Source organism: Gossypium hirsutum, chromosome A13 (genome assembly GCF_007990345.1).
Source record: "Gossypium hirsutum isolate 1008001.06 chromosome A13, Gossypium_hirsutum_v2.1, whole genome shotgun sequence".
Taxonomy (NCBI): domain Eukaryota; kingdom Viridiplantae; phylum Streptophyta; class Magnoliopsida; order Malvales; family Malvaceae; genus Gossypium; species Gossypium hirsutum.
The window spans coordinates 53,843,498-53,867,636 of NC_053436.1; the positions used below are offsets into that span (position 1 = coordinate 53,843,498).

Genomic DNA, 24,139 nt, shown 5'->3' on the forward strand with positions numbered 1-24,139 from the left:
TATATTACATTCAAATATAAACTCAATATGCACATCATCATTCACATTTCAGCTCAGGAGTTATATCTCATATCACTCATTCTTTTCACCATTTAATCTTAAACTTAAAGTAACCATCAGATTATAAGTCATATACATGCATTATCTAATATACAACTTTATTCAAGTGCAAGCCAAAGATCGCAATTCACCTACTATACTCTTATAAAGGCATCATCAATTATATACTAAAGGAAACTACTTAAAATTTACCTCAGATGTTGTCGATCGATTTCAACGGCTATTCAGTTACTTTCTCATTTCCCCTATCCAACTTTGGTCCTCTAAGCTCTTGAGCTAAATCAAACAAATTTATTCTCAATCAAACACATACATACGACAACCATATACATTTCAAAAACCAATTTATTTGTATCATTTGTCCACTTTAGGTCTATCACCATTTCATTTTCAAATTTATGTACTTTGTAAGTTACATTCAAACACATTTGGCACTATGCATCTTTTCAAATTTTTCTTTTAACATTAGCTCAACTTATAACCTTCTTCTAATTAAAAACATTCAACAACCAACTAGTCATGGTTACCATAATCACAATTTAACTATATAATATATATAACCGAATGTCTCTATGTCACAAGGTACTTACATAAGGCATATATATATACCTATATGTGATTAACACAATTTAATCGATTACTCATTTTATGCACAACCACGTAAACACACATATATATTTATAGTATGCCTTAATATATTATATGCCACATTCGACCCTAAACACTCAAACTTAGCTTTCATATACAATTTCATTTCATGATCAATTGTAGCTAATTGTACATAGGTTTCAGTCTTGCCGAACAATGACCGAATATGCATATCAAATAAATAGCTTACTTAACACATAACTCACATAACCAAAGTACATGTAACCCTATTGTCCAAATATAAATATCACCCAAAATTCTTATGACTTAACCTTTAACTCCTTTTTAGCCGAATATCCATTAAACATCTAGTTGACATACACAAATACAATCTCATAAGGCTTATCATATTTTCATGTACACATCAAATCTATATATATATAGCTTTATATATATACATATATATTTATATAGCTCATCAACCCGATATTTATTCCTATTCCCCTAACATAATTGGATCAATTAAACCAAATTCATGTACATCTTTGAAGTATTCATACAACCTTTATAATTCACATAATTTTTGCACACACACCATTAATTTACTAATTAACTAAACATAAGGACCACAAAAATTTCAACGAATCTTATAAACAACCACAACATTTTAAATTCATCTAATTACCCCTAATGATCGAATGCACATATATAAATGTATTCAAATAACACAAAATTTTCTTTCTAAAATGCATATATCTGTATACATACGCCAACTTCAATTCACACCTCCCAACCATGAATTCAACTTATTCATTTAAGCTACTTTAACATATAAACCACATCTTCTAAAAAAAAACTTATCAAATTAACACAAATTTATCTACTTGCCGAATGGCTATATGATCAAGGATCCATGAATTCAAACCATGGGTTAACTATACTAAGCCCTTATCAATTTAATCTCATAATCAATTAAAATAAAAATCACTATACATACCTTTAAATTAGGATAGCCATGGCCGAATGCCTTGGTGGTTTCTCCTTCAAAATTTTCTTTCTCAATTTCAACAATGAAGAAAGAAAGATGAGTCTCCCTTATTTTTATTATCTTTACCTTATTTTACTAATTATTTTTATTGCAAAATAATGCCATATCATATTATAATACTTAAATAAACAATATTATCCCAACACCATCATTATGGCCGGTCACCATAAACAAAAAATGGGTATTTGACATGCAAATCCAATTTTTTTATGACATGCATTAATAGGCCACTTTTAATTTTACCCATCATCTTTCCCAATTGTCTCACCTAAGTCCTATTTAATAATTCACATACAAATGACAAAATTAAAGCATGAAACTTTCACACATGCATGTACACATACAATAACCATGGGATAAAATGGTTAATTATTTTTATGATTCGGTTCAGTGGTCCCGAAACCACTTTCCGACTAGGGTCAAATTGGGGTTGTCACAGTGTGTCTCAACCGTGTGGTTAACATGGCCTTGAACACAGGCGTGTTACACAGGCATGTGAAAACTGCACCTAAATTTTGAAAATAAAATTTGCCACACGGCCTAGCACACGGACGTGTGACTTGGCCATGTGACTTTAATTTCTTCATGCCTTAAAAGTTAGAGAGTTACACGAGTTAGGGACATGGGCGTGTGTAGTACATGGCCCGACCACACGGGCATGTCCCTAGACCACACGGACGTGTGAGCCCTGCACCATGGAAATTTTTTGAAATGAAGCGAAAAATTTTATGAGTCTTCGGTTAAGTCCCTACTTGATTTTAATGCTCGTATTAGGCCTCGAGGGTCCAATTAAGGGACGTTTTGAATGATCTCGGTAGATGAATTGTAATTTACAAGAATTATCTGAAAAATGTTCTTAATGTTCCTGTAATACTCCGAAACCCTATTTCGATAACAGATACGAGTTAGGGTGTTACAATGTTCTTTCAAACTTGAACAGGACACTTTACTCACTCTGTATGCATAATATCCCATCCTGCCAATCTCTTTGGTGCAGCCCTGGCATTGTCCCTCTTAGTGTAGTCCAATCTTATCTTACCTGTGACATAAACATAAAGCTAAGTTCTTGGGAACTTAGTGAGTAAACCCTCTTTTACCTGAATCTTATTCGAGAACTCTGTGATTATTCCATTTGTTCTTATCCTTTCCTTGAATCTGGAGAGTACTTCACTATGGTTTTACCCTTGTGTCATAGACGTCATGCCTTGTTTAAGAATTAGAACATGCCTTTCATATATTTGATTACCTTATTTGCATCCTTTTCCTTATCGTTTCATGAATCATTAAATGATCCTAGTTTAGAGCCTATACAGTCAGAATAATATAGATTGGGTTGATCTATAGATTTCCTTTGAATCATGTTCATGATTCATCACATGCTTTGGCGCAACCTATCTTCAATGTTCATCCTGTGTTACTATACAGAGCTTACCATAACCTCTCTATGGACTTCTTTTCCTTCAAGGTTCACTGTATACATTATTCCTTCAGAGATTTCTATATTTATTGTCCTTTCAGGGTACTATTCACTCCATTCCATCAGAGTTCACCAAAGGTTTTTTTCCTTTTGTTTAGAGTCTGCCACTGGGGCGTTTCCTTCAGATGATTGCCTCGAGAGCCATTATTTAGACTGCGCCATGAAGGTTTCCATTACAAAGATAGCCGTAAAGAAATCATTTATAGAGATTTCCAAAAAGGTGTCCTTTACATTTAGTACTCACCACAAGGATTTCCTTTTAGAGGTTCGCCACACAGGCTTTCCTCTCTCTTTGTTCAAGGTTCGGCACAGAGGTGTTCCCCTCAAATGGTTGCCACAGAGGCCATTCTTTAGACTATCCCATGAAGGTGTTCCTTTTCGGAGTTAGCCATGAATGCTTCCATTATGGAGATAGCCACGAAGGATTCCATTCATTTACACCACAAAGGTGTCATTTTCTAGTGTTTTAAGTTACAGGGATTTACCTAAACTAAAATTTTGTGAGGTTCGTCCTTTATCATCCTGGGACATACAAAGAACCACATTTGGTAATAACCTCCCTTTAGTTTTCCCATATGATGCCATATCCTAGCTATAGTATTACACAATATGGTCTTTTTCATTATGGTGCCATGGCCATGGACTTTCCTTTTCAAAGATTCGTGTTTAAAATCCCGACAGACTGCTTTAGTCAATTCTGGAGACATAAACAGACTCACTATTCATTGACTCATCATACAATGACTCACCCATGGCAAACATATTCTATGCTTCCAGACAAATTTACACACCATAATTATTCAAATTCATGCCCTATACTTAGACCATCAAATTTCATGCAATCCATACACACAAGTCCATAATTCATACATTTTTCATCAAAATCATCACATTGTACTTTCGTAGCCTGAATATCATGGTTTTATCTCTTTTCACCAAAATTTTTAGAATGTATAAAACATGCAAGAGTCATCTTAGGGACTCACTTGATTTCCAACTCCAAACTCTAGATTCAGACTTGCATCAAACGATCAACAACAATTATTGCTTCAGAACATGAAAACTCATCAAGATCCACTAGTATATCCATTTTTCCATCATTTCAAATACTAAAATTCTTCTTGAATAAAGCCTTATGTCCTTAATCTTACCAAATTTGGTTGAATTACTCTTTCACAATGTAGCATGGAAGATTGTAAATCTTACCATGGCATGAAGCACCCATTGGTAGGGATCCGGACCTACAACTTAGTTTCCATGAATAAATGAATTTATTTAAGTTTCTTTAGACCTAGAGAACAAAATACTTCTTAAAGAAGGAAGAGGCAAAACTTTCCTTTCTCAATCCTGATTATCTAAATATACAACCCTTGACCTTATGGAAATTTGACAATCATCAAAATCCTATTCTATTTACCATATGGGTGATTTACAACTGTAAGGAAACATAACTAATTTTGGGTCAAGTCTATCATTCATTTCTAACCATCTCATTAGAATATAACCAACACCTAACATGCCAAAATCGGCATACAATGCCTTTTGACAGTATCCCGATTACTTGAAATTCCTCAACTTTGTACTAAGTTCCACTCCTATAGATGTCTCACTTTCTAAGACATTTTCACTCACTAGCCTAATGTTTATGGTTAACCCAAACTATCCACCAAATTATCGTTTGGGTGGATACAACCACACTACTTCTCTCCACTTACTTATTCATCTAACCAAGACTTCACCCAAGGGCATACCCGTAGACTTCAACCTTCTAGTTATATCTAATCTGTCGTAATTCAATGTAGTAGATTAAGCTAGTTTTTTCATTTTAGGAGTTTTATGTGATGTGAATCATGATAAGTTTTATAATTTATGAATGTCCGTTCTTGAAAACTAACTATTATCATGACAAAGGCAAGCGCACCTTATCGAACAGTAGTATAGCTTATGGCAAGACCGGGATGTCGAACCCAAAGGAAATAAAAGTACTAGTATTAACTTTCTTTTTATTATCTAGCCTAAAAATAAAGGGGTTTGTTTTATCTAAACTAATTACTAAACTAAGAATGCACAGAAAGTAAATTGGGGAAATAACTTTTGGGAAAACTGAATGTTTTGGACAATACCTAAGGGAAAAATCCACCTAGACTTCACTTGTTATTGCTCTAAATCAGATGATTTATTCACTTGACTTGATCCGTAGAAATCCCTAAGTTATATTATTATCTCTCTCAAGACTAACAACATCTAACCCTTGGTTGATTAATTGAAATCTCTTTTTAATTAAAACCCCTAGGGTTGCATTAACTTGATCTATGGATTCCCTTATTAGGTTTCACCCTAATCTGGAAAAATTATGTCACCCTATCTCTAGGCATGCAATCAACTCCACTTAATTATGTTAGATCTACTCTAGGACAGAGACTTTTGCTCCTCTAAATAAGCACATCAATACTTGAATCAATATCCTGGAATATTAAAGCAAGAACTAAGAACTCATAATTAAGAACAAGTCAAATATTTATCATATAATTTAGATAATAATAACAATATCCGTCTTAGGTTTCATTCCCCTTAGGTGTTTAGGAGGTTTAGTTCATATTTATGAAAGAAAACATCTTAAAAGAATAATGATAACAAAAAATAAAGAAAATCCAAGAACTCTTGAAGGGAATTGAAGGGAGATCTTTAGTCTTGAAGGTGAATTCGGATTCTGAGATGGATCAATCAGCTTTTTTCGAGTAATTCCTTGCCTCCTACTCTGTATGTCTCCTTTAATCCTCCTCTCGTGTGTTTAAATAGGCTTTAGAATGCCTAAAAGCCCTCAAGAGTGACCTTTTCTAAAAAGGACTAATTTAGGCTCGACAGGGACACGCCCGTGTAACATGGTTTTGTTCGATTGCTTCAAACCGTGTTCGAGTCTGTTGAATGGACATGGGCATGTGAACTACCCGTGTGAGGAAGTCCAAGCCGTGTTGATTTCCCACGTTGACCCATTTTCTCCGTTTTTGGCCCGTTTCTCGCTCTTTTTACTTTCTTATCCTCACCTAAGTATAAAACATGAAATTAAAGTATTAGGAGAATCGAATTCACCAAATCTAAGGAGAAATCATCCATAAATGTGCTAAGAATGGGATAAAAATATGTATAAATTATGGTTTATCAAATACCCTGACACTTAATCGTTTGCCTGTCCTCAAGCAAAATCTTTAACTCACAATTGAGAATTCATTTTTCTCAACTTATTATTCCTATCAATAATATCTCAAAATAATCCATAAGTAATCATACATTGAAAATTCAACTCAAAGAACATCAAAGTTTTAAACATTCCAAGTTGAGCATTTTATCACGAAAACATAAGTGTCTCCCCTCATCTAAGTAATCACCTTTGATTCAAAACATCACAGAGTTTCACATCCTCACTAAAGAGTCACTCAAATCACTCGAGGTGTTTAAGGACAAGAAATTTAGCACTCAACAGTCAATATGAAAAGTTATTACCATAGGCTTGTGTGAAAATCAAATCTCCACCACTATATATTGAGATGATACATCAATCAAAAGGTCTTTTAGAGGGTTGTAACTTGGCTTTGGTTAGGGGGTGTGGTCACAAGCTAAAAAAGAAGGTTAGAATTGAGATTGAATTGAAAATTTACCTAACTAGAAAAATACTACAATTGACATTTTACATTCCTAATTGAGCTTTTCTTCATGGATATGGAATTAAATACTTTGGCTCAAAAACAAAGAAATACTACTAATATGTATGTATGTATTTTTTTTAAGAACAAGTCAAATAACATAGTATCTATCAAAAATAAAACATAGCTAAGTAATTTATTCAAATCAAATCTCTACAAAATTAGGGATCAAATTAATTTAGGGGATTTCAACAATAATGGGTTATGGGTTAATATTGAGGGTAAATCAATTAATGGCTTTTTATGCTCAAAGGGGTTCACTAAGGGATACTTATGGAGGTAGGCTTTTATGGAGTGAGTGGGTTAAACCTAGGTGTCTTTATCATCTCAACATATCAAATCAAAGGTGTGGTCTTGACATGCATAATCAAGCAAGTTTTAGAATAACAAATCAATATTGACGCACTCATAGCAATAATAACAGTAAGCATGAAAGAAATAATAGATGCTCTAAAGGCTCAAGATCTCACAAAAATTATGGCTTTTTGATGTTAACCCTGTGAATTTCAACTCAAGATAATACCTAAACTTGGGGAAACAACCTAAAAATTTTTAATTCTAAAAAAAAAATCAACTTATCATGCTTGATTCTCTAATTCCTTAAAGTCTAACAATCAATGCATAAATGCCTATGTTTTAATTCAAGACATACCAATAAAAATCATAAATTAATCAAAATTCATTCTAATAATGATATGACAAGATTATTTGAGAACATGAAAAAATTCAAGGATTTTTCTAATAATGATAGAAATATCCCCCCCACACGTAAGATGTACATTGTCCTCAATGTACAAAGATATATAATAGTGATATAAAGATAATATCAGAAGAGAGAGGGAGAGAAGTGAAACTTCCTAAATGTTGAATAGAATCCTTGAATTGGAGCTATGGAGAATAATCGGCCAAGGCAATGATAAGATTGAAGAAGGATACTTCGATGGTGGTAGAGGTTGGGTTCCACAACCACAGTGCCCAGCGAAGAGGTTATCGTGGTGGTCGGGCAAGACATGGCAGTCGTGGAAAACCTTTTCTAGTGGAGTTTCAAGTTCCTAAGTGACGATGAGCTTTGGAGCTCTTTATAATTATGATAAAATCAAGAACTCTTTAGGAAATATAAAGAAGCATAATTACTCGTAATGAAATAGCCGAAACTATAAATTGTTTAATAAAAATTATAAAACCTAAAAATGAAATAGTATTAAAAGAAAATAAAATATAAAGTACTTTAAGAAGATAAAAAAAGATAAAAGTGAAAATAAAAATAATAAGTAAGAAGTCTTCAAACATCGTCATCGCCGGATGGTTCACGAGGTGGTAGTGGCCATGAGATGTGAAGGTGCTGACAAATCTGATGTAGAGTAGTATCAGTATCAATGTGATCAAAGCGCTAAAAACATTGTTGCTCAAATCGAGTAACGCGCTCAGAGATGTCAGAGTATGAAGCTGTCGCATGAACTAGACGATGGAAGGGTGGTGGCTGAGACGGTGGGTCCTCATGACGTGGAGGGACATCGTCAGTAATGTTCTCTCGATCTCCTCCTCGGCAGACTAGACCAGGCGGTACTAGGGAGTGTCAACTCCATGTCGTCACTTGATCATCCTCATATGTAGCATACTCGAGATGCCCTGTGGGGACATTTGACCAATGAGGGTGAAGGAAGATGCTTGTGTTGCCGTGTTGAGGAGGCCGAAATACCGCACCAGGTGAGTCACATAAGGGCTGATGGATATGACTCTCTTCCTATGCTGCTCCGTCTGATGGCAAATGGTGAGGGCAATGAAATAGGCAAGGTCAAAGACGTGCCCATTCACCATACTCCATAAAAAGTAGGCATCGTGAGTGTTGATGATGCCAGTGCTCTCTCGCTGCCCTATCAGAGTGTGGGCCAAGATGGCGTGTAGGTACTGTAGGGATGGGGCCAGAGCCAATGCCTTGGAGCTACTAGGGTCGTAGATGGCTGAAATAGGAACGAGGGCCTTCCAATAGTTGGAGGGAGACAAGTGGATGTGGCGATGGAGGGTGTCAAAATCATCAACATCCATGAACTCCTCCGTATAGAGCCCCAAAGCGACGTCGAACTCAGGTACGCTCAACTAGCAGACTAAACCATCGAGACGAAATTGGACCATTCTGGGATCATCGAACTCTGTCATAACTACTTGAAGATAAAAGGTTGAGAAGAGTTCGAGTGTGAGCTCAAGGTACGTCAGCTCGATGATTTCGTAGAAGAGCCCCCATAGGTCAGTCGTCAGAAGGGCTCGGATCGCGTTAGCTAGTTGGATTTGTTCAAGTGCTGCCCAATCAATTTAGCGGCCCACACTTAGGAGTCGGGCCTGTAATATCTGGAAAAGTTCCTCGTATGGTCCCGATGGAAATTGGAGGAATGGGTGCCTGATCTCGATAGTGGGACCCGAAGAGGATGCTGCTCCTTTTTGTTTCTTTGAGCTGGGGACGACAGTCTTTTTGCCTTTTGGGTTCGTCATTGTATCTACAATAAAAAGATGAAGTTATAAAAATAATCCCTATAAATAGCATGGAAAAGGTATACGAGCACGTTAGAACTAGATGGAAATACTTCATAGGGGTTACTGACTAAATGGAAATATCAAATCATTATTATCATTATGAATAATAGAATAGTGTCAGCTAAATACCTAGTGAATGCATATGGGAATATGGAATATGGCATGAAATCTATGGAAACACAAGAAAGAATGAATGTATCACAATGCATTGACTAAAATGGCAAAGAATAACAAGCATAAGCATGATATAGTGAGAACTATGAATATTAATAAAAAATCAGCCAAATAAATAAAGAAATAGAATAAAATTAGTGAAAGAAATAAAGATAATAGGGAGGAAAGAATAAACAAATGCAATAGTTCTTGGTGGAGGAAGGAGTTAGTCGTCTGAGGAGAGCTGTTGGCCGGCCACGGGCGTGGGAGTGAGGGCGTGTGAAGAGGTTACAGTGGCTAGGGTAGGGTTTTTGGGGAAGGGGATGATGAATAGTGAAGGGTTTGTAGAGATATTGGGCTACACAGCCGTGGGGCATGCCCGTATGCCCTAATTTTAGCTCGTGTGTATTGAGATTTTCAAATTTGGGCATGTTTGAAATTCGGCCCACGCCCGTGTTCTTTGAGCGTGTTGATGCACATGGCCTTGTCATACGACTGTGTTCTGCTTTGTTCACTTCTCCCACGCTCGTGTATGTTTGTCTACGCCTTTGTTGTTTTATCAATCTTGAGCACGGTAGTGAGCACAGGCATGTCGCACCCCCATGTTGTTTTCTCAGTTTCAACCATGGCCTCTAGATACGGGCATGTCGCACGCCTGTGTTGTTTTGACAGATTCACCCACGGCCATGTCGCACGGCCGTGGCAACTTATCGGCTCCCGTGTTGGAGAAAAATTTTTCCCTATTTTCACACAACCGTATTTTACGGCCGTGTTGCCTTCCGTAGTATGGGCACGTCCTAAGGCACGCCCGTGGGCCTGGCCGTATGGTTCTGGAAAACCTGTGTTTAGTGACTCAGTTAGTGAAGTAAATGTTAAAAACTAAAATTTAAAGAAGTTAACACCGTTAGTGCTTGGGTTGCCTCCCGAGAAGCGGTTATTTCTAGTCTAAGCTCGACTTACCTCTCTGTTGCATGGTCATGGTGGTGCGAGGAGTTTACACTCCTCATCCCTGCTATCAATTTTATCAAAATAAGGTTTTAGACGAGTACTATTTACCTTGAATGTACCGAATTTGGGATGAATTACCTCGACTGTGCCGTATGGGAAAATGCTAAGTACTGTAAGAGGGATTTCTCCATTAGGTTTAGAGGTGGCAAACCAAGGGTCTACTGCATCTAATAGTACTTTGTCTCTAACCTTAAGTTGATTTGGTGAAATATTTAGCTAGTCATGGCGTGGTTTTGGATTATCGTGTGATCTCAGTTTCTGTGTCCGCCACTCATCTAGTTCCTCGACCTATAGCCTTCATTCTTCATAGATGGGTCCTTTCTCGTTACTCGAACATGGCTCAGGTGTGTTCTTTAAACGTGTTTCCTGCAAAGAAGGTTTCACCACATGATTAGTATTAGTAGTACAATTTATACAATCACCCTCGATATTTGATGTGTTACTTAAATTACGAGCTTGAAGAGTGATTGTTTCCTCACCCACACGAAGTGTGAGTTCACCTGTACCAACATCAATTATAGTTCTAGCAGTTGCTAAAAAGGGCCTTCCTAAAATTAAATTCACGTCACTATCTTTTTCTATGTCTAGAACAACAAAATCAACTGGGAATATAAATTTGTCAATTTTAACGAGTACATCTTCAATAATACCATTAGGAAATCTGATTGTTTTGTCTGCTAACTGAATGCTCATCCTAGTTTGTTTGGGTTTCCCAAGACCTAGTTGTTTAAACATTTTATAAGGCATGACATTGATACTAGTTTCTAAATCAGCCAAAGCATTATTAACATCTAAGCTACCAATTAAACAAGGAATTGTAAAACTCCTTGGATCTTTTAATTTGTTGGCCAGCTTATTCTGTAGTATAGCTAAACAAACTGCATTTAACTTTACATGCGACGCCTCATCCAACTTCCACTTAGTTGTTAAAAGCTCCTTCAAGAATTTAATTGCGTTTGGCATCTGCGAAAGAGCTTCAATAAATGGTAAGTTAATATGTAATTTTTTAATATTGTAAGGAATTTATCAAATTATTTGTCTGTGCGGTCTTTCCTTGTCACATTGGGGTATGGCACACGAGGTTTGTACTATTTACTTACCGGTGTTTGTTCACTGTAGTCTACCTCACATTTGCTTTTTCTTACCACAATTCCTTGCCTTGGTTCTGGTTCAGGTTCGACTAAACCTTTCTCATCTTGAATGGTAATTGCATTGAGTTGTTCCCTTGGGTTAGATTCAGTGTTACCCGGCAGGCTACCTTATGGTCATTCAAAAATTAATTTGGCGAGTTGGCTTATTTGAGTTTTGAGCCCTTGGATCGACGCTTGTTGATTCTTAAGTGCTATTTCGGTATTCTAAAAGTGAGTTTCTGACACTGAGATAAACTTTGTTAGCATCTCCTAAAGGTTCGGCTTCTTTTCCTATTGGTAAAGTTCTTGATGGAAGCCGGAAGGATGTTATGGTCTTTGATTCCCTTGATCACCCTACGAGAAGTTGAGATGGTTCCTCCAACCTGTATTATTTGTGTTACTATATGGGTTATTTTGAGATCTAGAATTATTATTACCCATATATTGAACTTGTTCCTCCTCGGTGCTAGGGTTGAAGGGTTGATATTCTATGTATGCTCCTCCTCCATTTGAATCACACCTCATCACTGGATGTACCTGAGTAGAACCACACAAACCGTCAATCTTTTTATTTAAGAGTTCTACCTACTTAGATAGCATAGTAACTGCATCGAGGTTGAAAACACCGACTGCTTTCGTCAGCTTGGTTCTCATGACTTGCCACTGATAGTTATTTAGTGACATCTCTTCAATAAATTCATAAGCCACTTCATGTGTTTTGTTATTGATAGTCCCACCAGCAGCTGTGTCGATAAGTTGCCTTGTTGAAGGGTTCACGTCGTTGTAAAACGTTTGAACCTGCAACCATAAAGGTAACCCATGGTGAGGGCACCTTCTCAATAGGTCCTTGTATCTCTCCCATGCATCATAGAGTGTCTCTAGATCCATCCGCACAAAAGAAGAGATATCATTCCTCAACTTGGCCGTTTTAGCCGGTGAAAAATATTTAAGTAAAAATTTTTAGGTCATTTGTTCCAAAGTAGTGATTGACCCTCATGGTAATGAGTTCAACCATTGTTTATCTTTGTTCTTCAATGAAAAAGGAAACAACCAAAGGCGAATGGCATCATCAGAAATGTCATTGATTTTAAAAGTGTCACAAAACTCCAGAAAATTCGCCAAGTGATTGTTTGGATCCTCATCCTGCAAACCATCAAACTGAACAAATTGTTGTATCATTTGAATTGTGTTAGGTTTCAGTTCAAAATTATTTGCAGCAATAGCAGGTCTAACTATACTTGACTCAGTTCCTGTTAAATTAGGTTTAGCATAACATACATAGTGCGTAGAGCAGGATTCTAATTTACTGGATTAGCAGTAATCGTAGGAGGTAGCGAATTTTCCTAATTTTCAGCCATCTCCTCGGTTGTGGTGTGAATTTCGTCCTCTTGCTCTTCCTCTGTGTATCTTAGGCTTCGCCTTATTTCTTTTCGATTTCTATGAGCTATGCGATCGATCTCACTATCAAAAAGTAATGGTCCCGACGGGTTTTTTTCTAGTCATACACTATAAAAACCTGCTAGAAGCGAATAAACAAAAAATTAGAAAGGAAAATAAAAATTTAAATTGCAATAAAAATAAAATGGCTAAAGTAATAAAAATCGAGTGTTCCTAATATCTTAATTCCCCGGAAATAGCACCAAAAACTTGGTGTGATGTGAATCGTGATAAGTTTTTATAATTTATGAATGTCCGTTCTTGAAAACTGACTATTATCACGACAAAGGCAAGCACACCTTATCGAATAGTAGTATAGCTTATGGCAAGATTGGGATGTTGAACCCAAAAGAACTAAAAGTATTAATATTAACTTTCTTTTTATTATCTAGCCTAAAAATAAAGGGGTTTGTTTTATATAAACTAATTACTAAACTAAGAATGCATAGAAAGTAAATTGGGGAAATAACTTTTGGGAAAACTGAATGATTTGGACAATACCTAAGGGAAAAATCCACCTAGACTTCACTTGTTATTGACTCTGAATCAAACAATTTATTCACTTGACTTGATCCGTAGAAATCCCTAAGTTATATTATTATCTCTTGAGAGACTAACAACATCTAACCCTAGGTTGATTAGTTGAAATCTCTTTCTAATTAAAACACTTAGGGTTGCATTAATTCGATCTATGGATTCCTTTATTAGGTTTCACCCTAATCTGGCAAAATTATGTCACCCTATCTCTAGGCGTGCAATCAACTCTGCTTAATTATGTTAGATCTACTCTTAGATAGGGACTTTTGCTCCTCTAAATAAGCACATCAATACTTAAATCAATATCCTGGAATATTAAAGCAAGAATTAAGAACTCATAATTAAGAACAAGTCAAATATTTATCATATAATTTAGATAATAATAACAAGATCCGTCTTAAGTTTCATTCCCCTTAGGTATTTAGGGGGTTTAGTTCATATTTATGAAAGAAAACAACTCAAAAGAATAATGATACCAAACATAAAGAAAACGCAAGAACTCTTGAAGGGAATTGAAGGGAGATCTTCAATCTTGAAGGTGAATTCGACTTCTGAGATGGATCAATCGGCTTTCTTCGAGTAATTCCTTGCCTCCTACTTCGTGTCTCTCCTTTAATCCTCGTCTCTTATGTTTAGATAGGCTTTAGAATGCCTAAAAGCCCTCAAGAGTGGCCTTTTTTGAATTGGACTAGATTTGGGCTCGATAGGGACACGCCTATGTGACACACCCGTGTTCGATTGCTTTAAACATGTTTGAGTCTATTGAATGGACATGGGCATGTGAACTATCCGTGTGAGGAAGTCCAGCCGTGTTGATTTCCCACGTTGACCCATTTCCTCCTTTTTTGGCCCATTTCTCACTCATTTTACTCTCCTATGCTCACTTAAGTAAAAAACATGAAATTAAAGGATTAGGAGCATCTAATTCACCAAATCTAAGGAGAAATCATTCATAATTGTGCTAAGCATAGGATAAAAATATATATAAATTGCGGTTTATTAGAGTTTGAACACAAGCATTTTGGTTAAGTTGTAATTACATTTTTGAAATTTTAGTGAAATTCAATAAAATGTGTGATTTGAGTCTTTTATTAACCTTAGAGGACAAATGAGGCCTAAGGTTGAGCTAATATACTTTGAGAGCGTGTTGGAGACCATTGGAAGGTGTGCTAACCCGATACAGATCGCTATGTTCAACACAAAGAGCTACATGTCGCAGCATAGGGAGCAAAATAGAAGAATTCCAAGACTTCCTTTGGTGTCACAACGTAGTATGAGGATGTCGCAACACACCCTTACAGACACCCTGAAGATGAAGAATACAACCTTCAATGTCACAAAACAGGTCCTGGTGTGTCACGACATCAACTCTGTATGGGAAATAATTATGACCAAGGGGCTTTTTGGTTTGCACAATCAAACATTAAGCGTGAGGATAGTAGCTGACCTAGGGTTAAGGAAGACGACCACTCTAAAGTCTATAAATAGGCTCAATTAACACATGTTATGCACAACTTTCATATTGTATAATTTTCTTCCTAGTTCTAGTCTTTAGTTTAGGTTTATTTCAGTTTTCGTTCTTTGCTTTATGGAAGAAATAAGATTTCTAAAACATGGTCAAATTCCTGTTCTTTTTATCAAGTTTATATTGCATATAAAATTCATGAGGAACTAATCCTTCTGTGGGGGATTAGCAAGTGGAGGTATGATTAATTAACTATTTTGTAGGGGTCTATTAAGCAGATAGCTATTTAGGAAAGGAAGAACTGAAAACCTAGGCCTGACAACCCTAGGAAGTCACTAAGGTAGGAATTAACACAAAATTGGTATGGCCTATCCATGAACCCCTTAACCCTGAACCAATTTGGACTATGAGGTCGAGAGATAAATGGTTTTTGCCGACTGATTATGCTAGTGAAAGATTGGAAGGTCCTGTTGGGATATTGACTAGTTGATTGAACAAGAAAACCTGAAGCCATACCCATGCTCTAATTTGATAAATTTACTTTTTGATTCTTCATTATTTCATTATTTCTTTGTAGTTTATTTTTTTTATTAGGAATCCTGAAAACCTTTCTTTTTATTTGATCGTAACATAATTAATCTAAAGTACAAATTAGATTTATTTATACATAGGTTAGAATTAATTTAGTGCTCGGCTCCCTTGGTTACGATCCTTAGAGTACTCATCTACTCCGTTGTAACAATATTACAACCTGACCCGTATACTTGCGAATAGCACTTTTTCATTTATCTTGTTTTGGATTTCTATTCTGGATGTTGGTATGTCTAGAGGCGATCAAGTTTTTGGCACCATTTCCGGGGAGGCAATGTCACTAGATTAATTTTGATTTTTACATTGTAATAGGATAATTAGGAAATATCTAAATTATAGATACAATATTTAGTTTATTTTTATTTAAGTTATTTGTTTAACATTATTAACACTTCTTTGTTCTTCAAGAAATCACAGTACACCCCTCTGCAAAGAAAACTACCGTAGTGACTATTGAAATTAGGTCTTTCACCATGGACAAATTTGATTATATATGGTCAGATGATGAGATAGATAATGAAGATGAAATTTATGAAGAAGGAGTCTATGGAGAGCAAGAGATTTAAGAGAACCTGAGAACATTACTGCTAGATAAAGAGGAATACTTAACAACCCAAGTACCTAGGGAAATTCTGAATAGTCAGGGATTTCAGAGCACAAAAGATAACCAAGGTGAGATAGAGGAAGTAACGTTACAAGAAGATACTCAGAAAGTGACAGAGCCAAGTGAGGAAACAACCGCCAAATGCAATAATTAATTAAGAGTTGGAGTCTTCCTTTAGCAATCTCAGGGTTATCTGACTAGGAAAATGAACAAGATTAGAACGTTGCAGAGGATATTAAATTTGTGAATGTTCTTTGACCATTGAAGGGGGTAGTTCCTTCTAACGAATTCATAGAGGAGTGTTTGAAGCATTAGGAATTGATAAATGGGAACAAAGCTAGATTTGAAACTTCTAAGGAAAATGATACATTTAATCTAGATATATTCTACGAAGTATTAATTCCAATTAGACATCGTAAAAGTTTAACAAATTAGAGGGTCTCAGGATGTTAATGAAGATAGAGATGGTATTCTTTGGTGAAAACTTATATGGTTTTGATACTAACGATGAGCAACCGATACTACCTAATAATACTAAAATAAGGTTGCAGGGGTCACGAACCACTCACCTCCTACTAGAACCAGCTGACGAAACTGCAATTAAACCTATCAAAGAGTCTAAAGGAGTGTGAAACAAGCAACGTAGCTACATTATACGCAACAGCTCCATAATCAGAACCTCTGAGGTAAATTTTGAAAAATCCCTTCGGCGGAACAAGTTTTTGGTGGACCCTATCCAAATTATGCATAAGTGTGAAGACAATGAAATAAAATGAAAATGAAAAATATCTCAAGAACATTATTCAAAATCAGGACTATGAAAAGTATTTAGTGGTGTTAAATAGTCACCTAGTATTAAGTATAATTAACCGTTTCGAATTGTGAAAAGAGATTTCAGTGGTCAATGTAAGGTGAAAGAGTAAGTTCAAAGAAAAAATAAATGAAGAAGAGCCGAATGATGGATGCTACATGAACATCGATAGAAAAGAAACAAAAAGAGCATCCACAGATACACTGATTGAGTTGATGGATGAATACAGTAGAAAAGCCTAACAATTTCTTTAAACTTTAATTTTATGCATATTATTGTACATTTAACTAACCGTTTAGTTTAGACTCTAGCTTGTATAAAATTTTTGTGTTACAGGAACCTAGGACACTTTGAAAACTGGAAGTTTGGGTGAAAATAGAGTCATTGTCACAACACAATAATCTTGTGTCATGACACAACATCTAGAATCAGAAGATTGAGAAAATCATCTAGATGTCGCGACACAAACACCCTTATGTCGCGACATGGTAGATAGTAGACCTAGAGTTTCAAAAATTTAGAGTGTGTCAGACATCGAACCTCGATGTCGTGACAAAGAAAAACTGTCAGGGATGTCACCAAACAAAACCTTTGTGTCGTGACATCGCTGCAATTTTCTACAGGGTTGCCCCAACCTAATTGCGCAACCCGGTGGACTAAACCTTCTTTTACCCAATTTTTAACCCTAAAACTCCTATTTTAAAACCTAAAAATACCTTAGCTTCACATTCTAAATAGTTTTAACATTCTAACCCTCTCAAAATTCTCTCAAATCCCAAAACCCCTTTTTATCATAACCTAAAACCCCAAAGCATCCATTGCCAACTCTCAAGCTTTATTGGGTGGAAAATCATTAACCATCTAAGAAGCATCAAAACATTGCAAGGGAGTTTAGGTTAAGTGTTTCCTTACCCATTTTACTATTTTATCAATTACTATTCATTTTTATTTGATTATTTTCAGTATTAGGAAATGTCGCCTAGAAAGAGTAGGAAATCGATGGTCCAAGAAACTCTAATGGTTTCTAACCCTAAAAAATTTTAGAACCGAAATGTCAAGAAATATTTTCTCAAATTACAATGATGATCGCTTATACAAGAGTGAAGGTTCGAACCTTTAGTGGTTCTGTGCAAAGAAATTTAGACATTAGTTAAGTACTATCGATGGGAGCGATTTTATGCTACTCCTAAGGGAAATACAGTTATACCTATAGTACAATAATTTTACACGTCTTTTCGAGATCAACGAGAAAAAGCCAATGTGAAATTGGGACACTAATGGTCAGAAGAGAACAAGTACCGCTTACCTTTAGAGAGTTCTGTAAGTTTTATGATGTTCCCTACTAGGGCAAAGACTTCCTTGATAACACTGATTGAATACACTTGAGAATATAAAAATGGAAGATGTTATTAAATATTTAACTTAGGGTAGAGGTACATGGAATTATAGGCCGGTTACAACTTTACAAAATAATTTCAATCAAGCAATAATGTTTCCAGTGGCTAAAATGTGGATGAAATTCATAGGTACTAGAATTGCACCCGCATTGAATGTTTCTAACGTTAATACTTTTCGAATTCTTTTGTACGGTATTTTGCAATGCAAGCAAATATGTGTGGGCAAGTGGATTTATTGTGAGATGAGGTGTTGTGTGAATAGCCAAAAACCGGGCTTTTCTTTCCCCACCTCATGACAATATTGTGACAAAACACAAAAGTTCCAATTGGAGAAAATGAGCAGTTCATGAAGCCAACAAAGGGCATAATTGGGGATTCACTATATAAACAATATGTTGAGCTTCAGAAGAACCAAATTATTTACTGGAACCAGAGGAGGAAAGAAAAGATAGATGCTTCAGTGTCACTAAAGTAGAAGGAAAAATCGAAAAATTGAAAAATCGGAAAGGGGCAAGTGGGAGCACCGAAGAAAAACTAGATTTTTCATTTTTCTATTATAGGATTATATTAACTTGGATAAACCTTAATTTTTTTTAGAAGTAGGAGTAAGAATAGGTTTTTGTTTGATTTTCTTTAATATTTAGAATTTTTTGTGTAGGAACATCACATGGAGAAGCAGAACAATTCTGATCTTGCAACGATCAAAGGAGGAGGCACCCACCAATAGTCTACAAAACTATATCGATCAATTGGGTAACTTCATTCCTTATCTTTATAGAGACTACACATTGAGGACAATGTGTTATCTAAAGTGTGGGGCTAACATAGAAAATTTGTTTTAAATTTTTATTCTTTTCTTTGTTTTTTTTCTTGTTAATTGTGTGCTTGAGCTTGTAGAAATACAAGTGATTGGTTAATGAGTATGTACATAGGTCGATAGTAGTTATAGTAAATTTTGCATGATGATAGGTGATTTTAAATTTTTTATTATTAGATTATTAAGTTCTATATATTACACTATAAATAGGTATTAAGCAATTGAATGTCCCAAATGATATAGAGAATACAATGAAACGAGCATGCTAGTTTGAATGATAAATTGTTTAATTTGTGATTGTTTGGTTGACTAAATTTGTGAATATTGAGATACCTAGGGATAACCAAAGGCATTGCTTGGTATATACTCAGAGCCAAAAAGCTAACCCTATTTATTCATCCTTAGTACCTATTTTGAGCCGGAAAACACTTCTTAATGAACCTCTATACAAAACCCAAGCTAAAAATGATAATTTGTGCCTACCCTTTTTTTTGGTCCTAAACTGCCTGATTATAGACGTCTAACCATACATAATGAAGGTTAAGTAGAGACATTATGGTGGTTTTGAAAAAATAGAGTGATAGGAAAGATCAGTGTAGTATGGTGATTATAGGTTACCTTAAAAATGAAAAAAGAAAAAAATAAAAAAGGAAATTAAATGAGTAGGAAAAGTACATGAAAAATAAAAGTATTTGTGAGTGAGGTGTTGTGAAAAAGAAAGAAAAGTGACAAAGTCACAACAATAGAAAAACTTGTTCATTAATGCACGAAAACACGTGAGCTAGTTGTAGTTACTATATGATGTTGAGATTTCTTATAAGGAGAGATAAGGAAGGTGAGAGAACGATAAAGAAAGCAGTGAGCGGGAAAAGGGTCACTAGGGGTGAGAATAGGGGACAATATAATGTACAAAACTACTTTCATGCTTGATTATGTGTAAATATGAAATGTTTATTCATGTGTTTCAAACCAACATTTGTACCATACCGACCCAAGGGTCGTCTTTTCACTTATTTTTTTTTGTTTTGCTTGAAGGAAAGCAATGACTTAAGTGTGGGAGAGTTTGATCTGCTGTAATTCAGTGTAGCAGATTAATCTAGTTTTCACACTTTAGGAGTTTGAACACAAGCATTTTGGTTAAGTTTTAATTACATTTTTGTAATTTTAGTTAAGTTCAATAAAATGTGTAATTTGAGTCTTTTATTGACCTTAGGGTCCGAATGAGGCCTAAGGGTGAGCTAATATGCTCTGTGAGCATGCAGGAAACCATTAGAAGGCGTGCTAACCCGATACTGGTCACTGTGTTACAACATGGAGAGTTGGATGTCGCAACATAGAGAGCAGAATAGAAGAATTCCAAGATTGCTTTTGGTGTCACGACATAGCCTGAGGATGTTACGACACACCCCTGAAGACATCCTGAAGATGAAGCATACTATCTTCAATGTCGCGACATCAACTCTATGCGGGAAATAATTACGAGCAAGAGGTGCTTTGTTCCGCACAATCAAACATTAAGCACAAGAATGACAGCTGGCCTAGGGCTAAAGATGATGACCACTCTAAAGTTTATAAATAAGCTCAATTCATGGCTTTCATATTGTATAATTTTCTTCCTAGTTCTATTATTTAGTTTTCCTCTTCTCTTAGGCTTTAGTTTCAGTTCAGTTTTCATTCTTTGCTTTGTGGAAGAAATTAGATTTGTGAAACGTGATCAAACTCTATAAGGATTCAACATTCTATTGTATTTCAAATCAAGCTTCTTCTAAATCTTATATTCTTGAATTATATTTCATACATGTTCTTTTTATTAAGTTTATATTTTTATAAGATCCATGAGGAACTAATCCTCTTGTGGAGGATTCGCGAGTGGAGGTATGATTAATTAACAGTTTTGTTAACTATTTTGTAGGGTTCTCTTAAGCAGATCAACTATTCAAGAAAGGAAGAACTTAAACCCTAGGCCTAACAACCCTAGGAAGTCATTAAGGTGGGAATTAACCTAAAATTGGTATGACTTATCCATGAACACTTTAACTGTAACATCCTAATTTCGGTGAAATAAGAGCAGTGGTTTTGGGACCACAAATTCGAGCCAAAAATAAAATTTATTTTTATTTTATTACATGGTCCTAATATGTTAGAAATGTCGTGTGAAAATTCTGATAAGAAAATTTTACCGATTATGTGCTTAATTACGGGAAGGACCAAATCGCATAAAATGAAAAAGTTGAATTATAGTAGCTAGAAGGATTAAATAGCTATGGAATTCAAAACTTGAGGTCCTTATATGGTAATTAGACCATTAATGAAAAGTTACTAGATATTTTTGGATGATTCATCCATGGAAAATTAGAAAAAGGCTAAGGAATAAATTGGAAATCAAAATAATTAAAAGATGATAAATTATTAAATAGAAATAAAAATCATTTTATATCATCTTCTTCCCCAAATATTCCATGGAAATCCTAGGAAAGAGAAAACAAGCTTTCTTGGCCAAATTGGGTAAGTTTTCTTATCTCGGTTTTAGTAATTTTGATATTTTTGAAATCAGGATAGCTTAATCTATCAATTTGAGGGATCAATTTGAAAATTTATCAAAGTATAAAAATTGGGTCTTGGATGAATATGCTGAAAATTAGAAATTTATGGTAGAAAATGAAAGATTGTTGATAGATAAACAACTTTTACAAAGCGATTTTTGATGAAAACATGATTTAGGGACTAAAATGTAAAGTTACGGAATTTGATGAAAATTTTGAATTTTTATGAATACATGTGCTGTAAATTTTGTGATAGAATTTTGGTTAGGCTTGGAATAGGGAGTAAATTGCACAAATTTTATTTTTTGAGCCTAGGGACGAAATGGGAATTTATAGAAAAGTTAGGCGCAAAATGATAATTTTGTCTGGGAAGTAAATTGAGTCCAACTAAATATAAAAAATATGATAAATTGATGTTAAGTTTACTCGTATAGCTTCGGATAGACCAAATTCGGAGCAAGAACGAAGAAAATAGGAAAATGTTGGATTAGTAGATTTTACGTACACGAACATTTGTCGAGGTAAGTTCGTGTAACTAAATTACGTATATTTATATGCTTGTATTGAAGTGTATACGTGTGAATTATTTGAATGCTATAAATATGAACTTTGTTACATGATCAAGAATACTTAACAAAAGTTAAGTCCTGTAAACATATCCGAGAAATACCAAATAAATGATAATGCCTGATTTAAATGATAAAAGGTTATTCTTGTACTTGGCTTGAATATTGAATGTGATTAAAGGAATTAATGTATACAATTGTGATGAATGGATGAAATAATCACATGAGTAATTATGTTTGGAAAATGGTAAATCCCATTTGAATAAATGAAAATCAATAGATATGTGATTTTCCCGAAATGAATGAGGTCCTGCATCTGTTGCTGATGGGATTTAGCTCGAACGAGTAATCCTACTGACCTCATTATAGAAAGGATTTAGCCCAGACGGGTAATCTTGATATAAGTCCTCTCGAGCATATGTTATAGATTGGATTTATCCTGGGCGGGTAATCCAGATCAAGCTCTTTAGAGCATATATCATAAAAAGGATTTAGCCTGGACTGGTAATCCTGTTGTATATATGTGTGGCTCGAGAGTGTACTCTCCGAAATAGTACCTTATGGGTACCATTTGGACATGAATTGACGGATCCTGATTTGTACACCACGAGTGTACTACTTGTGTATCCATTGATATTCTGAATAAATTCAACAAGTGAAAATCTTGACATGAAAGGACATAAATAAGAAATGGTTTATTACACGTAGTTGTCTGAAATCCATGAAAATGATGATACATAATAATTGACATATGAGCACATGAGATGGTGATATTTTTACATGGAATTCATTTCATGAATATGTTCATCCTTGGTTATAGACTTGTACACTTTGAGGGTACTACTACTCGTATGACATTGATATTTCGAGTAAAATGAGTAAAGCTCTGATATGAAATAATCTAAACTTTAGATGAGTTATATGGAAATATACTTGAGATATAATGATATGATTTGTACATGTTACGGAAAGCATTTATGCATGGAAACTTGATTGTTGTTGAGCCCATTCATGTTTTTGATGTTATTATGGAATATATGACTAACAAGGGCAATGAGGATATGTGTAGGGCTTGAGGTCAAATTGATTGAATGCACCTTACATAGTTACCTCAAAATAGAATGAATGGTAAGTTAAGTACCATGTTATACGAACTTACGAAGCATTTTGTGCTTACTTAGTTTTATTTTCCTATTTTATAGTAAATTGGAAGCTCGTTGGGTTGGAAGCTTGGCGGAGATCATTCACACTATCCGTCGGCCTATTTCGGTACATATGGTAAAGCAATTATGGTTACAATGGCATGTATAACTGCCACATTGGCATGTAAATGTAAATGATGCTTGTAATCTAGCCATTGGAATGGCTAGTAATGGTTTGTTTTAATATACTTGTAATGTCAAACTATGGTAGCTGCATATATGTTAAGCAGTTTATCAAATCATGTTTAATACATGGATTGAACTAGAGTAAGTTTATACCCATGAATACATGAAATAATTCAACGTGGTTGATGGCTTATTCTATGTGATTGTAATGCTTGGATTGGTTGGTGTTTGGATGTATGTTTGGTGCAGGAACTTAGTAAAAATTTTAGGTGAGAAATGAAGCTAGAAATGGCTTTATTTTATCCATACGGGCGTGTGTCTAGACCGTATGTGACACACGGCCTGGTAC

General features: G+C 35.2%; 1 non-coding gene across 1 annotated transcript; it reads left to right on the forward strand.

Annotated features, from left to right (window-relative positions):
- Positions 1-12,508: 12,508 nt before the first annotated feature.
- LOC121213156 (small nucleolar RNA R71) lies at positions 12,509-12,615 on the forward strand. The gene has a single exon (XR_005908526.1). It is a non-coding gene; the product is annotated as a small nucleolar RNA R71 (small nucleolar RNA).
- The last annotated feature ends 11,524 nt before the right edge of the window (positions 12,616-24,139 follow it).